The sequence below is a fragment of the Eurosta solidaginis genome, chromosome 5, assembly GCF_040869045.1.
Source record: "Eurosta solidaginis isolate ZX-2024a chromosome 5, ASM4086904v1, whole genome shotgun sequence".
Taxonomy (NCBI): Eukaryota; Metazoa; Arthropoda; class Insecta; order Diptera; family Tephritidae; genus Eurosta; species Eurosta solidaginis.
The window spans coordinates 44,566,431-44,585,732 of record NC_090323.1 but is presented as its reverse complement, the minus strand read 5'-3'; the positions used below and the strand labels follow the sequence as shown (position 1 = coordinate 44,585,732).

Sequence of the window (19,302 nt, the reverse complement as noted above, 5' to 3'; positions counted from 1 at the left end):
TCCTCAAATGATCACCTCATAGTCCCAAAATAACACAGACGGCATCCCGGACTGATCCCGAAATCCATCCAGAAATGATCTTGGGTAAGGTCTCAAAATGATCCCGAAATAGTCTCGGAAAAGTCCAGAAATTACCCTGACGGGTTCCCGGACGAATCCTGAAAGCCATCCTTAAATGATCCCGAAAAAGTCCCGAAATGACCCTGACGGGACCCCGAAAGGATTCCGAAAACTATCCAGAAATGATGTCGGAAAGGTCCTCAAATGATCTCCTAATAGTTCCGAAAAGACCCTGACGGGATCCCGAATGGATATCGACAACTATCTAGAAATGATGCCGAAAGGGCCCGCAAATGATCCCGTATTAGTCGAGAAAAAGTCCCGAAATGACCACGACGGGATGCCGGACGAATCCCAAAAACCGTCCAGAAATGAAGCCGGAAGGGACCCCAAATGATCCCGAAAAAGTCCCGCAATTATTCCGACGGGATCCTGAACGGATACCGAAAACCATGCAGAAGTGATGCCGGAAAGGTCCTCAAATGATCACCTAATAGTCCCAAAATGACCCTGACGGCATCCTGGACAGATCCCGAAATCCATCCAGAAATGATCTTAGGAGGGTCCCAAAATGATCCCGAAATAGTCTCGGAAAAGTCCAGAAATTACCCTGACGGGTTCCCGGACGAAACCTGAAAACCAATCTTAAATGTTGCCGAAAAAGTCCCGAAATGACCCTGATGGGACCCCGAAAGGATCCCGAAAACTATCCAGAAATGATGCCCGGAAGGTCCTCAAATGATCTCCTAATAGTTCCGAAAAGAGCCTGACGGGATCCCGAACGGATCCCGACAACTATCCAGAAATGATACAGAAAGGGCCCGCAAATTATCCCGTATTAGTCGAGTAAAAGTCCCGAAATGACCCCGGCGGGATGCTGGACGAATCCTAAAAACCATACAGAAATGATGCCGGAAGGGATCCCAAATGATCCCGAAAAAGTCCCACACTTATTCCGAGGGGATCTTGATCGGATACCGAAAACCATCCAGAAGTGATACCGGAAAGGTCCTCAAATGATCATCTAATAGTCCCAAAATGACACTGACGGCATCCCGGACAGATCCCGAAATCCATCCAGAAATGATCTTGGGAAGGTCCCAAAATGATCCCGAAATAGTCTCGGAAAAGTTCAGAAATTACCCTGAAGGGTTCCCGGACGAATCCTGAAAGCCATCCTTAAATGATCCCGAAAAGGTCCCGAAATGACCCTGACGGGATCCCGAAAGGATTCCGAAAACTATCCAGAAATGATGCCGGAAAAGTCCTCAAATGATCCCCTAATAGTCCCGAAATGACCGTGACGGGATCCCGAACGGATCCCGACAATTATCCAGAAATGATGCCGAAAGGGTCCGCAAATGATCCCGTATTAGTCGAGTAAAAGTCCCGAAATGACCTCGACGGGATCCCGGACGAATCCCAAAAACCATCCAGAAATGATGCCGGTAGGTATCCCAAATGATCCCGAAATAGTCCCGAAATGACCTCGTCGGCATCCCGGACGGATCCCGAAAATTATCCAGAAATCATACCAGAAAGGTCCCCAAATGATCCCCTAATAGTCCCGATATTACCCTGATGGGATCCCGGACGGATCCCGAAAACCATCCAGAAATGATGCCGAAAGGGTTCCCAAATTATCCCATATTAGTCGCGAAAAAGTTCCGAAATGACCCCGACGGGATCCCGGGCGGATCCCGAAAACCATCCAGAAATGATACCGGAAGAGCCCCCAAATGATCCCGAAAAAGTCCCCAAATGACCCCGACGAGATCCCGGACGGATCCCGAAAACCATCCAGAAATGATGCCGGCAGAGCCCCCAAATGATCCCGTATTAGTCACGAAAAAGACGCGAAATGACCCCGACGGGATCCCGGGCGGACCCCGAAAACCATCCAGAAATGATGCCGGAAGAGCCCCCAAATTATCTCGAAAAAGTCCCCAAATGACCTCGACGAGATCCCGGACGGATCCCGAAAACCATCCAGAAATGATGCCGGAAGAGCCCCCAAATGATCCCGAAAAAGTCCCCAAATTACCCCGACGAGATCCCAGACGGATCCCGAAAACCATCCAGAAATGATGCCGAAAGGGTCCCCAAATGATCCCGTATTAGTCGCGAAAAAGTCCCGAAATGACCCCGACGGGATGCCGGACGAATCCCGAAGACCATCCAGAAATTATGCCTAAAGGGACCCAAAATAACCCCGAGAAAGTTCCGTAATGATCCCGGCAACCATCAAGAATTTATCTCTCGAAGGTACGTAAATGATACCGAAAGTACCCCGACGGGATCCCGGACGGATCCCGAAAACCATTCAGAAATGATGCCGGAAGTCCCGAAAACTATACAGAAATGATCCCGGAAGGGTCCCAAAGTGATCCCGAAATAGTCCCGAAAAAGTCCCAAAATTACGCCGGCGGGATACCGGACCGATCCCGAAAACCATCCAGAAATGATCCCGGAAGGGTCTCCATATGAGGTGAAGCTAATTATAAAACCATGTTAATAAGGCAGCAGGCGCATTGGAGCGAATGAAAAGTTACATAGAAACATACAGGTAAAGCTAATAAAAGCGTGCTAATAAAAACAATTGAAGGAGGGCGGATGGCGGGAGTAAAAGGAGAGGACCACTGATCGTTCCTCCAAAATTGTCTAGATCTCGATCTGTATGTGCCAGATACCAAAAACTATTGATTGATTGATTGATTGACCCTCGCCAAAGGATAAAAAAAATCGTTGGCTTAATGTGAAAATGTGCTAAGTCAACTTTTACGAATTTTACAGGAGACGAAAAAAGTGAATAATATTTAAATTAAACTTCTTTTTTCAAAACTGTGAATGAAGATACCTTAATTGCAATGCTTTTTAGTGTAGAAGCTTTGAAGAAGTTAATAATAATCATGTATGCCAACCCAGCAGCTATTTTATGACTTAGCACAATTTCCGCACTCAAAACAAATTTTTTCTCCTGACTTAGCACTTTTTACTCAATATGTTTTCCCATTACTCCTCACATTTAATGATTGAAATAAAACACTAAAACTATGTATATATTTCACAAAAAATACTATTTATTTGTCAAACTATTTCTAACGGTTCTGATCTGGACTCTTTTGCCAGATGGTGCGCAGACAATAATTTATATTTAAATTCAAACAAATGCTGTCTTGTGTCTTATTCCAAAAAAACAACTGCCACATACTTTATCTACAAATTAAATACTAAATCTCTTAATCGTTGTCAGAAGAGTAAGGACTTGGGTTTAATTTTTATCTCCAAACTCTCTTTTTCTAGTACCATTGACTTCGTTGTTTCAAAATTTGTTGCAATGGTTGGGTTCAGTAGACGTAACACCAGTCACGTTAAGGACCCTATGACGTTGACGGCACTTTATATATCCTAGGTCAGAAGTTGTCTGGAATATTGCTCAATAATATGGAATCCTTTCTATGAATCAAACTCCTATAAAATTGAGAGAGTTAAAAAAATTTTTACAAAAATTGCTTTAGGTATGCTTCACTGGCCAGACGGCCTCCCATCATATACAAGCAGGCGCAAATTGCCTGGTCTTCAGGCTTTGCATGACAGAAGAACTTTTATCTCACTCATGCTTGCCTATAATGTAATAAACTTGAGCACGAATTGCTCTGTGTTATCTAATTTCTTCATTCCATATATTCCACTGCGTGATCTTCAGCATAATAGATTATTTATCGAAATAACGCATAAAACGAATTATGCTATGAATGAACCTATAACTAGGACTATACATCTAGCAAATCGATTCAGTAGTATTATTAATTATAATAACAGCTTATATAAGTTTAAGCTTGAATTGTTTTCTCTTTTTAACTAGTCTGTAACAAAGCATGTAGTTATCGACATCTAAGAATTGAAGTAGATTATGGTCAGCGCAAAGCATTTATCAAACGCCAAAGGCATGTCTCAATTGGGTGAATCCAATTTCAAGGAGTTGTGTAGGCAACCCCCTCAAGGGGTTCCCAGCGCAATATATAGCTTCTCCAACCCAATTGTCAACCTCACCTACCCGTGGCGAATCCTGTTTCATTGACAGCCGAGCCTCTGGCGACCCCAAGTTCCTCATGGAACTAGGGGGTGGGGAGGACGGGATGGTCTAGAAGGTTTAATGTAGTCATATAAATCGTTCCCGAGATGGTCAGACTAGTACCTTAATAGTGCTTTGTTACCGGAACGTACCGGATCTATATCCGGCAAAGGACCATCAAAGCCTTCGGGGAGTGTCTTTATCGTTAATGCAACAACAAAAACAACAAAGCATGTACTTTTAGACTGAATGAATTAAACATGTAAATAAGATGCGCGCACAAAGTAATGACTAGTAATTCAGATTGATATTATTGACTGGTTGACTTAGCACATTTTTTTTGAACACCTGAAGACTTAATACATTTACACATCATTGCAAACAGCACGTAAAAATGAAAAATTAAAAAATGTTTTTTTTGTGATAGATGTATTTTGAATTCAGTTTTAAAGCTGCATTAAAATACAGTTTTTCAAAAAAAGTGACTTAGCACATTTTCATATTAAGCTAGCGAAATAATACAAAAAAATGTTTAAGTTAAACGGTTTTCTGAAAACAATACTTACATTAAGTAATAATAATACTAAAAGCTAGAAAATAAATAGGTAGGTCCGCTTTTATTTAATTGTCTGATCAACGCCCTAGATTGATGAGGAGTGCGATGACTAGTACCTAGGATAATTATTTTCTATCTTTTAGTATTATTACTACTTAATGTAAGTATTGCTTTGAATAAAACCGTTTAACTTAAAATTTTGTATTTATTTATTTTATTACTAGCCTTTACCCGCGGCCCCGTCCGCAAGGAGAAATTTAAATATATGGGCTATTCGCGTTAGCCTGCTTATCAAGTTATCTGTTTAAAATTTTGTTTTCTGTCTAATGCATTTTATTTTTGTAATTGAGTAAAAAAAAGAACTAAATGAGCTGATATCCTGATAGGATCCCAAATGATCCCGAAATTATCCAGAAAAAGCTACGAAATGACCCCCACGCTATCGCGGACAGATCCCGAAAACCATCCAGAAATGCCCCGAAAGGGTCTCCAAAAGTTCCCGGAATAGTCCCAAAAAAACCCGAAATGACAACGACACGATTCTAGACGTATCCAGAGAACCACATAGAAATGATCCCTGAAGGTGTTCCAAAATGATCCCGAAAAAGTCCCGCAATTATTCCGACGGGATCCAGAACGGATACCGAAAACCATCCAGAAGTGATGCCGGCAAGGTCCTCAAATGATGACCTAATAGTCCCAAAATGACCCTGACGGCATCCCGGACAAATCTCGAAATCCATCCAGAAATGATCTTGGGAAGGTCCCAAATTGATTCCGAAATAGTCTCGGAAAAGTCCAGAAATTACCCTGACGGGATCCCCGACGAATCCTAAAAGCCATCCTTAAATGATCCCAAAAAGTCCTGAAATGACCCTGACGGGATCCCGAAAACTATCCAGGAATGGTGCCGAATGGTTCCGCAAATGATACCGTATTAGTCGAGAAAAAGTCCCGAAATGACCCCTATGGGATGCCGGACGAATCCTAAAAACCATACAGAAATGATGCCGGAAGGGATCCCAAATGATCCCGAAAAAGTCCCACACTTATTCCGAGGGGATCTTGATCGGACACCGAAAACCATCCAGAAGTGATACCGGAAAGGTCCTCAAATGATCATCTAATAGTCCCAAAATGACACTGACGGCATCCCGGACAGATCCCGAAATCCATCCAGAAATGATCTTGGGAAGGTCCCAAAATGATCCCGAAATAGTCTCGGAAAAGTTCAGAAATTACCCTGACGGGTTCCCGGACGAATCCTGAAAGCCATCCTTAAATGATCCCGAAAAGGTCCCGAAATGACCCTGACGGGATCCCGAAAGGATTCCGAAAACTATCCAGAAATGATGCCGGAAAAGTCCTCAAATGATCCCCTAATAGTCCCGAAATGACCGTGACGGGATCCCGAACGGATCCCGACAACTATCCAGAAATGATGCCGAAAGGGTCCGCAAATGATCCCGTATTAGTCGAGTAAAATTCCCGAAATGACCTCGACGGGATCCCGGACGAATCCCAAAAACCATCCAGAAATGATGCCGGTAGGTATCCCAAATGATCCCGAAATAGTCCCGAAATGACCTCGTCGGCATCCCGGACGGATCCCGAAAATTATCCAGAAATCATACCAGAAAGGTCCGCAAATAATCCCCTAATAGTCCCGATATTACCCTGATGGGATCCCGGACGGATCCCGAAAACCATCCAGAAATGATGCCGAAAGGGTTCCCAAACTATCCCGTATTAGTCGCGAAAAAGTTCCGAAATGACCCCGACGGGATCCCGGGCGGATCCCGAAAACCATCCAGAAATGATACCGGAAGAGCCCCCAAATGATCCCGAAAAAGTCCCCAAATGACCCCGACGAGATCCCGGACGGATCCCGAAAACCATCCAGAAATGATGCCGGCAGAGCCCCCAAATGATCTCGTATTAGTCACGAAAAAGCCGCGAAATGACCCCGACGGGATCCCGGGCGGACCCCGAAAACCATCCAGAAATGATGCCGGAAGAGCCCCCAAATTATCTCGAAAAAGTCCCCAAATGACCTCGACGAGATCCCGGACGGATCCCGAAAACCATCCAGAAATGATGCCGGAAGAGCCCCCAAATGATCCCGAAAAAGTCCCCAAATTACCCCGACGAGATCCCAGACGGATCCCGAAAACCATCCAGAAATGATGCCGAAAGGGTCCCCAAATGATCCCGTATTAGTCGCGAAAAAGTCCCGAAATGACCCCGACGGGATGCCGGACGAATCCCGAAGACCATCCAGAAATTATGCCTAAAGGGACCCAAAATAACCCCGAAAAAGTTCCGTAATGATCCCGGCAACCATCAAGAATTTATCTCTCGAAGGTACGTAAATGATACCGAAAGTACCCCGACGGGATCCCGGACGGATCCCGAAAACCATTCAGAAATGATGCCGGAAGTCCCGAAAACTATACAGAAATGATCCCGGAAGGGTCCCAAAATGATCCCGAAATAGTCCCGAAAAAGTCCCAAAATTACGCCGGCGGGATACCGGACCGATCCCGAAAACCATCCAGAAATGATCCCGGAAGGGTCTCCATATGAGGTGAAGCTAATTATAAAACCATGTTAATAAGGCAGCAGGCGCATTGGAGCGAATGAAAAGTTACATAGAAACATACATGTAAAGCTAATAAAAGCGTGCTAATAAAAACAATTGAAGGAGGGCGGATGGCGGGAGTAAAAGGAGAGGACCACTGATCGTTCCTCCAAAATTGTCTAGATCTCGATCTGTATGTGCCAGATACCAAAAACTATTGATTTAGGAGAAAATTTATATTGAGTTATAACAATTTATAGATTTTACACCAGAGAGGTTGATAAAGGGGGGCGGAAGGGGGGAGGGTGTCACTGCTTACTTTGTAAGCCCTCGACTTATTTGACCCCTTGAGTCTGTGATATTGGTGAAGGCCAGCATACGTAAAGTTATAATGTGTAAAAATTATTAAAAAGTAATTGCTCGAAGAGGTCGTGGGACCTCCACCCTTCTTTCCATGTTCGAAAAAAATTCCGCCCAAATTTCATCAAAATCCGTGTAGCCATTCTGGCGTGATTCAGTCGCAAAGACGAAAAAATATAATAATTAAATTATAACTGTTCATAGGGGGCGGGGATCACGCCCCTTTTCAAAAATATATAGCTAGTAGATCCTTCTAGACTATTGGCTATATGTGTGCAAAATTTCATCCAAATCGGTCCAGCCGTTCTTGCGTGATTGAGTCACAAAGACAAACGTCTGGACAAACATCCAAACATCCAAACATCTAAACATCCAAACTTTCCCATTTATAATATACTAGCCTTTACCCGCGGCCCCGTCCGCAAGGAGAAATTTATATATATGGGCTATTCGCATTAGCCTACTTATCAAGTTATCTGTATAAAATTTTGTTTTCTGTCTAATGCATTTTATTTTTGTAATTTAGTAAAAAAAAGGACTAAATGAGCTGATAACCTGATAGGATCCCAAATGCTCCCGAAATTATCCAGAAAAAGCTACGAAATGACCCCCACGCTATCGCGGACGGATCCCGAAACCATCCAGAAATGCCCCGAAAGGGTCTCCAAAAGTTCCCGGAATAGTCCCAAAAAAAGCCGAAATGACAACGACACGATTCTAGACGTATCCAGAGAACCACACAGAAATGATCCCTGAAGGTGTTCCAATATGATCCCGAAAAGGTTCCGAAATGACCCTGACGGGTTCCCGGGCGGATCTCAAAAACCATCCAGAAAATATCCAGGAAGGGTCCCTAAATTATCCCGACATACTCCAGAAAAAGTTCCGAAATGGCTCCGAGGGGATCCACGACGGATCCCGAAAACCTTCCAGAAAAGATGCCGGAAGGGTCCCCAAATGATCGCGAAATAATCCCGAAATGATTCCGGAATAGTCCCGAAAATGTCCCAAAATAACCCCGACGGGATCCCGGACGGATCCCGAAAACTATACAGAAATGATCCCGGAAGTGTCCCAAAATGATCCCGAAATAGTCCCGAAAAAGTCCCGAAATTACCCCGGCGGGATCCCGGACCGATCCCGAAAACCATCCAGAAATGATCCCGAAAGGGTCTCCATATGACCCTTACGGGATTACAAATAAGGTGAAGCTAATTATAAAACCATGTTAATAAGGCAGCAGGCGCATTGGAGAGAATAAAAAGTTAGATAGAAACATACAGGTCAAGCTAATAAAAGCGTGCTAATAAAAACAATTGATGGAGGGCGGATGGCGGGAGTAGAGGAGAGGACCACTGATCGTTCCTCTAAAATTGTCTAGGTCTCGTTCTGTATGTACCAGTTACCAAAAACTATTGATTTAGGAGAAAATTTAGATTGAGTTATAACAATTTATGGATTTTACACCAGAGGGGGAGATAAAGGGGGCGGAAGGGGGCGGAGGGTGTCACTGCTTACTTTGTAAGCCCTCGACTTATTTGACCCCTTGAGTCTGTGATATTGGTGAAGGCCAGTATGCGTAAAGTTATAATGTATAAAATTATTAAACAGTAATTGCTCGAAGGGGTCGTGGGACCCCCACCCCTCTTTCCATGTTGGAAAAAAATTTCCCTAGTAGACTATTGTCTGTGTCCCAAATTTCATCAAAATCCGTGTAGCCATTCTGGCGTGATTCAATCGCAAAGACGAAAAAATATAATAATTAAATTATAACTGTTCCTAGGGGCGGGGACCACGCCCCTTTTGAAAAATATACAGCTAGTAGATCCTTCTAGACTATTGGCTATATGTGTGCAAAATTTCATACAAATCGGTCCAGCCGTTCTTGCGTTATTGAGTCACAAAGACAAACGTCTGGACAAACATCCAAACATCCAAACATCCAAACATCTTCACATCCAAACTTTGCCATTTATAATATATACTAGCCTTTACCCGCGGCCCCGTCCGCAAGGAGAAATTTAAATATATGGGCTATTCGCATTAGCCTACTTATCAAGTTATCTGTTTAAAATTTTGTTTTCTGTCTAATGCATTTTATTTTTGTAATTTAGTAAAAAAAAGGACTAAATGAGCTGATAACCTGATAGGATCCCAAATGCTCCCGAAATTATCCAGAAAAGCTATGAAATGACCCCCACGCTATCGCGGACGGATCCCGAAACCATCCAGAAATGCCCCGAAAGGGTCTCCAAAAGTTCCCGGAATAGTCCCAAAAAAAGCCGAAATGACAACGACACGATTCTAGACGTATCCAGAGAACCACACAGAAATTATCCCTGAAGGTGTTCCAAAATGATCCCGAAAAGGTTCCGAAATGACCCTGACGGGTTCCCGGGCGGATCTCAAAAAGCATCCAGAAAATATCCAGGAAGGGTCCCTAAATTATCCCGACATACTCCAGAAAAAGTTCCGAAATGGCTCCGAGGGGATCCACGACGGATCGCGAAAACCATACAGAAATGATTCCGGAAGTGTCCCAAAATGATCCCGAAATAGTCCGGAAATGACCCAGATGGGATCCCGCACAGGTCCAAAAATGATCCCGGAAGGGTTCAAAAACTATCCCGGAAAAGTAACAAAAAAATCCCGAAATGGCTCCTATGGCATCCCGGACGGATCCAGAAATGATCTCGGAAGGGTCCCCAAATGATCCCAAAATGGTCCCGAAATGACCCTGATGGATCCGGCAAACCATCAAGAAATTATGCCGGAAGGGTCCCCAAATGATCCCGAAATAAAACAGAAAAAGTCACGAAACGACCCCTAGAGGATCCCCAAATGATCCCGTATTAGCCCCGAAAAGGTTTCGAAATAACCCCGACGGGATGCCGGACAAATCCCGAAAACCATCCAGAAATGATGCCGGAAGGGATCCAAAATGATTCCGAAAAAGTCTCGCAATGATTCCGACGGGATCCTCAACGTATACCGAAAACCATCCAGAAGTGATGCCGGAAAGGTTCTCAAATGATCACCTAATAGTCCCAAAATGACCCTGACGGCATCCCGGACTGATCCCGAAATCCATCCAGAAATGATCTTGGGGATGTCCCAAAATAATCCCGAAATAGTCTCGGAAAAGTCCAGAAATTACCCTGACGGGATCCCGGACGAATCCTGAAGACTAATCTGAAATGTTGCCGAAAAAGACCCGAAATGACCCTGATGGGACCCCGAAAGGATCCCGAAAACTATCCAGAAATGATGCCGGAAAGGTCCTCAAATGATCTCCTAATAGTTCCGAAAAGACCCTGACGGGATCCCGAACGGATTCCGACAACTATCCAGAAATGATACCGAAAGGGCCCGCAAAATATCCCGTATTAGTCGAGAAAAAGTCCCGAAATGACCCCGACGGGATGCCGGACGAATCCCAAAAACCATCCAGAAATGATGCCGGAAGTGACTCCAAATGATCCCGAAAAAGTTCCGCAATTATTTGGACGGGATCCTGAACGGATAGCGAAAACCATCCAGAAGTGTTGCCGAAAAGGTCCTCAAATGATCACCTAATAGTCCCAAAATGACCCTGACGGCATCCCGGACAGATCCCGAAATCCATCCAGAAATAATCTTGGGAAGGTCCCAAAACGATCCCGAAATAGTCTCGGAAAAGTCCAGAAATTACCTTGACGAGTTCCCGGACGAATCCTGAAAGCCATCCTTAAATGATCCCGAAAAAGTCCCGAAATGACCCTGACGGGATCCCAAAAGGATTCCGAAAACTATCCAGAAATGATGCCGTAAAGGTCCTCAAATGATCCCCTAATAGCCCCGAAATGACCGTGACGGGATCCAACGGATCCCGACAACTATTCAGAAATGATGCCGAAAGGGTTCCCAAATAATCCCCTATTAGTCGCGCAAAAGTCCCGAAATGACCCCGATGAGATCCCGGATGGATCCCGAAAACCATTCAGAAATGATGCCGGAAGAGCCCCCAAATGATCCCGAAAAAGACCCCAAATGACCCCGACGAGATCCCGGACGGATCCCGAAAACCATCCAGAATGATGCCGGAAGAGCCCCCAAATGATCCCGAAAAAGTCCCCAAATGACCTCGACGAGATCCGGGACGGATCCCGAAAACCATCCAGAAATGATGCCGAAAGGGTTCCCAAATGATCCCGTATTAGTCGCGAAAAAGTCCCGAAATGACCCCGATGAGATCCCGGATGGATCCCGAAAACCATTCAGAAATGATGCCGGAAGAGCCCCCAAATGATCCCGAAAAAGTCCCCAAATAACCCGGCGAGATCCCGGGCGGATCCCGAAAACCATCTAGAAATGATGCCGGAAGAGCCCCCAAATGATCCCGAAAAAGTCCCCAAATTACCCCGACGAGATCACGGACGGATCCCGAAAACCATCCAGAAATGATGCCGAAAGGGTCCCAAAATAACCCCGAAAAAGTCCCGTAATGATCCCGGCAACCATCAAGAATTTATCTCTCGAAGGTACGCAAATGATCCCGAAAGTACCCCGACGGGATCCTGGACGGATCCCGAAAACCTTCCAGAAATGATCGCGAAATAATCCCAAAATGATTCCGGAATAGTCCCGAAAATGTCCCAAAATAACCCCGACGGGATCCCGGACGGATCCCGAAAACTATACAGAAATGATCCCGGAAGTGTCCCAAAATGATCCCGAAATAGTCCCGAAAAAGTCCCGAAATTACCCCGGCGGGATCCCGGACCGATCCCGAAAACCATCCAGAAATGATCCCGGAAGGGTCTCCATATGACCCTTACGGGATTACAAATAAGGTGAAGCTAATTATAAAACCATGGTAATAAGGCAGCAGGTGCATTGGAGCGAATGAAAAGTTACATAGAAACATACAGGTAAAGCTAATAAAAGCGTGCTAATAAAAACCATTGAAGGAGGGCGGATGGCGGGAGGAGAAGAAGAGGACCACTGATCGTTTTTCCAAAATTGTTTAGATCTCGGTCTGTATGTACCAGATACCAAAAACTATTGATTTAGGAGAAAATGTATATTGAGTTATAACAATTTATAGATTTTACACCAGAGGAGGAGAGAAGGGGGAGAGGGGGCGGAGGGTGTCACTGCTCATTTTGTAAGCCCTCGATTTATTTGACCCATTGAGTCTGTAATATTGGTGAAGGCCGGTATATGTAAAGTTAAAATGTGTAAAAATAATTAAAAAGTAATTGTTCGAAGGGGTCGTGGGAACCCCACCCCCTTTCCATGTTCGAAAAAAAATTCGCTAGTAGACTATTGTCTGTGTCCCAAATTTCATCAAAATCCGTGTAGCCATTCTGGCGTGATTCAGTCGCAAAGACGAAAAAATATAATAATTAAATTATAACTGTTCCTAGGGGGCGGGGACCACGCCCTTTTCAAAAATATATAGCTACTAGATCCTTCTAGACTATTGGCTATATGTGTGCAAAATTTCATCTAAATCGGTCCAGCCGTTCTTGCGTGATTGAGTCACAAACACAAACGTCTGGACAAACATCCAAACATCTAAACATCCAAACTTTCCCATTTATAATATACTAGCCTTTACCCGCGGCCCCGTCCGCAAGGAGAAAATAAAATATATGTGCTATTCACGTTAGCCTGCTTATCAAGTTGTCTGTTTAAAAATTTTTTCTGTCAATGTATTTTATTTTTTAATACAGTAAAAAAAAAGAACTAACTGAGCTGATGGGCACGCTTACATGAATAGTACAATACACTTTTTTCGAATTAAAAAAAATACATTTTGTTTCTAAGTTAAATTAATTGATATGACAGGGGTGAAAGAATTACTACTCATAGAACAAAGGAGTGAAACTACAATTAGCTAAAACCAAAAAGAAGTTTTTAAATGAAAGCAGTGTTGCTTTTTCGGGTATTTAGTTGGTTAAAATATTACAAAAATTTTAATTATAGTTGTAATAGTTCGTTACAGGATTCATTTAAAAATAGAACGAAAAAGCTGTGATATATTAAAGATAAAACATACCGAATTTTAATTACGAATAATTTGCCGTAAATCCACGGCCATATGTTGCTGAATTACCGGTTTCGAAGAGACCTAAAATGATCCCGGAAGTGTCCCTAAATGACACCAAATAGTCACGAAATGATGCCGACGGGATCCTGGACAAATCTCGAAAACTATCCAGAAATGATGCCGGAAGGGTCCCAAAATAATCCCGAAGTAGCAACCCTGACGGGATCCCGGACGGATCCCGTAAACCATCCAGAAATGATGCCGGAAGAGAACCCAAATGATCCCGCAAAAGGCCCAAAATGACCCCGACAGGATCCCGGACGGATCCCGAAAACCATACAGAAATGATGCCGGAAGAGACCCCAAATGATCCCGCAAAAGTCTCAAAATGACCCCGACAGGATCCCGGACAGATCCCGAAAACCATCCAGAAATGATGCCGGAAGAGACCCCAAATGATCCCGCAAAAGTCCCAAAATGACCCCGACAGGATCCCGGGCGGATCCCGTAAACCATCCAGAAATGATACCGGAAGAGACCCCAAATGATCCCGCAAAAGTCCCAAAATGACGCCGACGGGATCCCGAACGGATCCCGTAAACCATCCAGAAAGGATGCCGGAGGAGACCCCAAATGATCCCGCAAAAGTCTCAAAATGACCCCCACAGGATCCCGGACGGATCCCGAAAACCATCCAGAAATGATGCTGGAAGAGACCCCAAATGATCCCGCAAAAGTCCCAAAATGACCCCGACAGGATCCCGGACGGATCCCGTAAACCATCCAGAAATGATGCCGGAAGAGACCCCAAATGATCCCGCAAAAGTCCCAAAATTACCCCGACAGGATCAAGAACGGATCCGTAAACCATCCAGAAATGATGCCGGAAGAGACCCCAAATGATCCCGCAAAAGTCCCAAAATGACGCCGACGGGATCCCGGACGGATCCCGTAAACCATCCAGAAATGATGCCGGAAGAGGCCCCAAATGATCCCGCAAAAGTCCCAAAATGACCCCGACAGTATCCCGGACGGATCCCGTAAACCATCCAGAAATGATGCCGGAAGAGACCCCAAATGATCCCGCAAAAGTCCCAAAATGACCCCGACAGGATCCCGGACGGATCCCGTAAACCATCCAGAAATGATGCCGGAAGAGACCCCAAGTGATCCCGCAAAAGTCCCAAAATGACCCCGACAGGATCCCGGACGGATCCCGTAAACCATCCAGAAATGATGCCGGAAGAGACCCCAAATGATCCCACAAAAGTCCCAAAATGACCCCGACAGGATCCCGGATGGATCCCGTAAACCATCCAGAAATGATGCCGGAAGAGACCCCAAATGATCCCGAAAAAGTCCCAAAATGACCCCGACAGGATCATGGACGGATCCCGTAAACCATCCAGAAATGATGCGGAGGAAACCCCAAATGATCCCGCAAAAGTCTCAAAATGACCCCGACAGGATCCCGGACGGATCCCGAAAACCATCCAGAAATGATGCTGGAAGAGACCCCAAATGATCCCGAAAAAGTCCCAAAGTTACCTCGACAGGATCCCGGACGGATCCCGTAAACCATCCAGAAATGATGCCGGAGGAGACCCCAAATGATCCCGCTAAAGTCCAAAAATGACCCCGACAGGGTCCCGGACGGAGCCCGTAAACCATCCAGAAATGATGCCGGAAGAGACCCCAAATGATCCCGCAAAAGTCCCAAAATGACCCCGACAGGATCCCGGACGGATCCCGTAAACCATCCAGAAATGATGCCGGAAGAGACCCCAAATGATCCCGCAAAAGTCCCAAAATGACGCCGACGGGATCCCGGACGGATCCCGTAAACCATCCAGAAATGATGCCGGAAGAGACCCCAAATGATCCCGCAAAAGTCCCAAAATGACCCCGACAGGATCCCGGACGGATCCCGTAAACCATCCAGAAATGATGCCGGAAGAGACCCCAAATGATCCCGCAAAAGTCCCAAAATGACCCCGACAGGATCCCGGACGGATCCCGTAAACCATCCAGAAATGATGCCGGAAGGGTCCCCAAATGATCGCGAAATAGTCCCGAAATGATTCCGGAATAGTCCCGAAAATGTCCCAAAATAACCCCGACGGGATCCCGGACGGATCCCGAAAACTATACAGAAATGATCCCGGAAGGGTCCCAAAATGATCTCGAAATAGTCCCGAAAAAGTCCCGAAATTACCCCGGCGTAATCCCGGACCGATCCCGAAAACCATCCAGAAATGATCCCGGAGGGTCTCGATATGACCCTTACGGGATTACAAATAAGGTGAAGCTAATTATAAAACCATGTTAATAAGGCAGCAGGCGCATTGGAGCGAATAAAAAGTTACATAGAAACATACAGGTAAAGCTAATAAAAGCGTGCTAATAAAAACAATTGATGGAGGGCGGATGGCGGGAGTAGAGGAGAGGACCACTGATCGTTCCTCCAAAATTGTCTAGATCTCGTTCTGTATGTACCAGATACCAAAAACTATTGATTTAGGAGAAAATTTATATTGAGTTATAACAATTTATAGATTTTACACCAGAGGGGGAGATAAAGGGGGGGGGGGCGGAGGGTGTCACTGCTTACTTTGTAAGCCCTCGACTTATTTGACCCCTTGAGTCTGTGATATTGGTGAAGGCCAGTATACGTAAAGTTATAATGTGTAAAAATTATTGAAAAATAATTTCTCGAAGGGGTCGTGGGACCCCCACCCCTCTTTCAATGTTCGAAAAAAATTTCGCTAGTAGACTACTGTCTGTGTCCCAAATTTCATCAAAATCCGTGTAGCTAATCTGGCGTGATTCAGTCGCAAAGACGAAAAAATATAATAATTAAATTATAACTGTTCCTAGGGGGCGGGTACCTCGCCCCTTTTCAAAAATATATAGTTAGTAGATCCTTCTAGACTATTGGCTATATGTGTGCAAAATTTCATCCAAATCGGTCCAGCCGTTCTTGCGTGATTGAGTCACAAAGACAAACGTCTGGACAAACATCCAAACATCCAAACATCCAAACATCTTCACATCTAAACTTTGCCATTTATAATATATATTAGACTAGCCTTTACCCGCGGCCCCGTCCGCAAGGAAAATTTTAAATATATGGGCTATTCGCGTTAGCCTGCTTATTATCTGTTTAAAATTTTGTTTTCTGTCTAATGCATTTTATTTTTGTAATTGAGTAAAAAAAAGAACTAAATGAGCTGATAACCTGATAGGATCCCAAATGATCCCGAAATTATCCAGAAAAAGCTACGAAATGACGCCAACGCTATCGCGGACGGATCCCGAAAACCATCCAGAAATGCCCCGAAAGGGTCTCCAAAAGTTCCCCGAATAGTCCCAAAAAAACCCGAAATGAGAGCGACACGATTCTAGACGTATCCAGAGAACCACACAGAAATGATCCCTGAAGGTGTTCCAAAATGATCCCGAAAAGGTTCCGAAATGACCCTGACGGGCTCCCGGGCGGATCTCAAAAACCATCCAGAAAATATCCAGGAAGGGTCCGTAAATTATCCCGACTAACTCCAGAAAAAGTTCCGAAATGGCTCCGAGGGGATCCACGATGGATCGCGAAAACCATACAGAAATGATTCCGGAAGGATTCCAAAATGATCCCGAGATAGTCCGGAATTGACCCAGATGGGATCCCGCACAGATCCAGAAATGATCCCGGAAGGGTGCAAAAACTATCCCGGAAAAGTAACAAAAAATACCGAAATGGCTCCTACGGCATCCCGGACGGATCCAGAAATGATCTCGGAAGGGTCCCCAAATGATCCCAAAATGGTCCCGTAATGACCCTGATGGATCCGGCAAACCATCAAGAAATTATGCCAAAAGGGTCCCAAAATGATCCCGAAATAATACAGAAAAAGTCACGAAACGACCCCTAGAGGATCCCCAAATGATCCCGTATTAGCCCCGAAAAGGTCCCGAAATAACCCCGACGGGATCCCGGACAAATCCCGAAAACCATCCAGAAATGATGCCGGAAGGAATCCCAAATGATTCCGTAAAAGTCCCGCATTGATTCCGACGGGATCCCGAACGGATACCGAAAATCATCCAGAAGTGATGCCGGAAAGGTCCTCAAATGATCACCTAATAGTCCCGAAATGACCCTTAAGGGGTCATGGACGGATCCCATAAACCATCCAGAAATGATCCCGATATAGTCCCGAAGAAGTCCCGAAATGACCCTGATGGGATCTCGAACGCACCCCTAAATGACCCTGACTGGATCCCGGACAGATCCCGAAATCCATCCAGAAATGATCTTGGGACGGACCCAAAATGATCCCGAAAAAGTCCCGCAATGATACCGAGTGACCCTGATCGGATACCGAAAACCATCCAGAAGTGATGCCGGAAAGGTCCTCAAATGATCACCTAATAGCAAAATGACCCTGACGGCACCCCGGACGGATCCCGACAACTATCTAGAAATGATGCCGAAAGGGCCCGCAAATGATCCCGTATTAGTCGAGAAAAAGTCCCGAAATGAACCCGACGGGATGCCGGACGAATCCCAAAAACCATCCAGAAATGATGCCGGAAGGGACACCAAATGATCCCGAAAAGTCCCGCAATAATTCCGACGGGATCCTGAGCGGATACCGAAAACCATCCAGAAGTGATGCCGAAAAGGTCCTCAAATGATCACCTAATAGTCCCAAAATGACCCTGACGGCATCCCGGACAGATTCCGAAATCCATCCAGAAATGATCTTGGGAGGGTCCCAAAATTATCCCGAAATAGTCTGGGAAAAGTCCAGAAATTACCCTGACGGATCCCGGACGAATCCTGAAAACCAATCTTAAATGATGCCGAAAGTCCCGAAATGACCCTGATGGAACCCGGAAAGGATCCCGAAAACTAACCAGAAATGATGCCAGAAAGGTCCTCAAATGATCTCCCAATAGTTCCGAAAAGACCCTGACGGGATCCCGAACGGATCTCGACAACTATCCAGAAATGATACCGAAAGGGCCCGCAAATGATCCCGTATTAGTCGAGAAAAAGTCCCGAAATGACCCCGAAGGGATGCCGGACGTATCCCAAAAACCATCCAGAAATGATGTCGGAAGGAACCCCAATGATCCCGAAAAAGTCCCGAAATTACCCCGGCGGGATCCCGGACCGATCCCGAAAACCATCCAGAAATGATCCCGGAAGGGTCTCCATATGACCCTTACGGGATTACAAATAAGGTGAAGCTAATTATAAAACCATGGTAATAAGGCAGCAGGTGCATTGGAGCGAATGAAAAGTTACATAGAAACATACAGGTAAAGCTAATAAAAGCGTGCTAATAAAAACCATTGAAGGAGGGCGGATGGCGGGAGGAGAAGAAGAGGACCACTGATCGTTTTTCCAAAATTGTTTAGATCTCGGTCTGTATGTACCAGATACCAAAAACTATTGATTTAGGAGAAAATGTATATTGAGTTATAACAATTTATAGATTTTACACCAGAGGAGGAGAGAAGGGGGAGAGGGGGCGGAGGGTGTCACTGCTCATTTTGTAAGCCCTCGATTTATTTGACCCATTGAGTCTGTAATATTGGTGAAGGCCGGTATATGTAAAGTTAAAATGTGTAAA

General features: G+C 45.0%; 1 protein-coding gene across 28 annotated transcripts in view; it reads left to right on the top strand.

Annotated features, from left to right (window-relative positions):
- Positions 1 to 19,302, top strand: part of GlcAT-P (Glucuronyltransferase P) — a 245,434-nt gene that overhangs the window by 201,431 nt on the left and 24,701 nt on the right. The window lies entirely within an intron of this gene.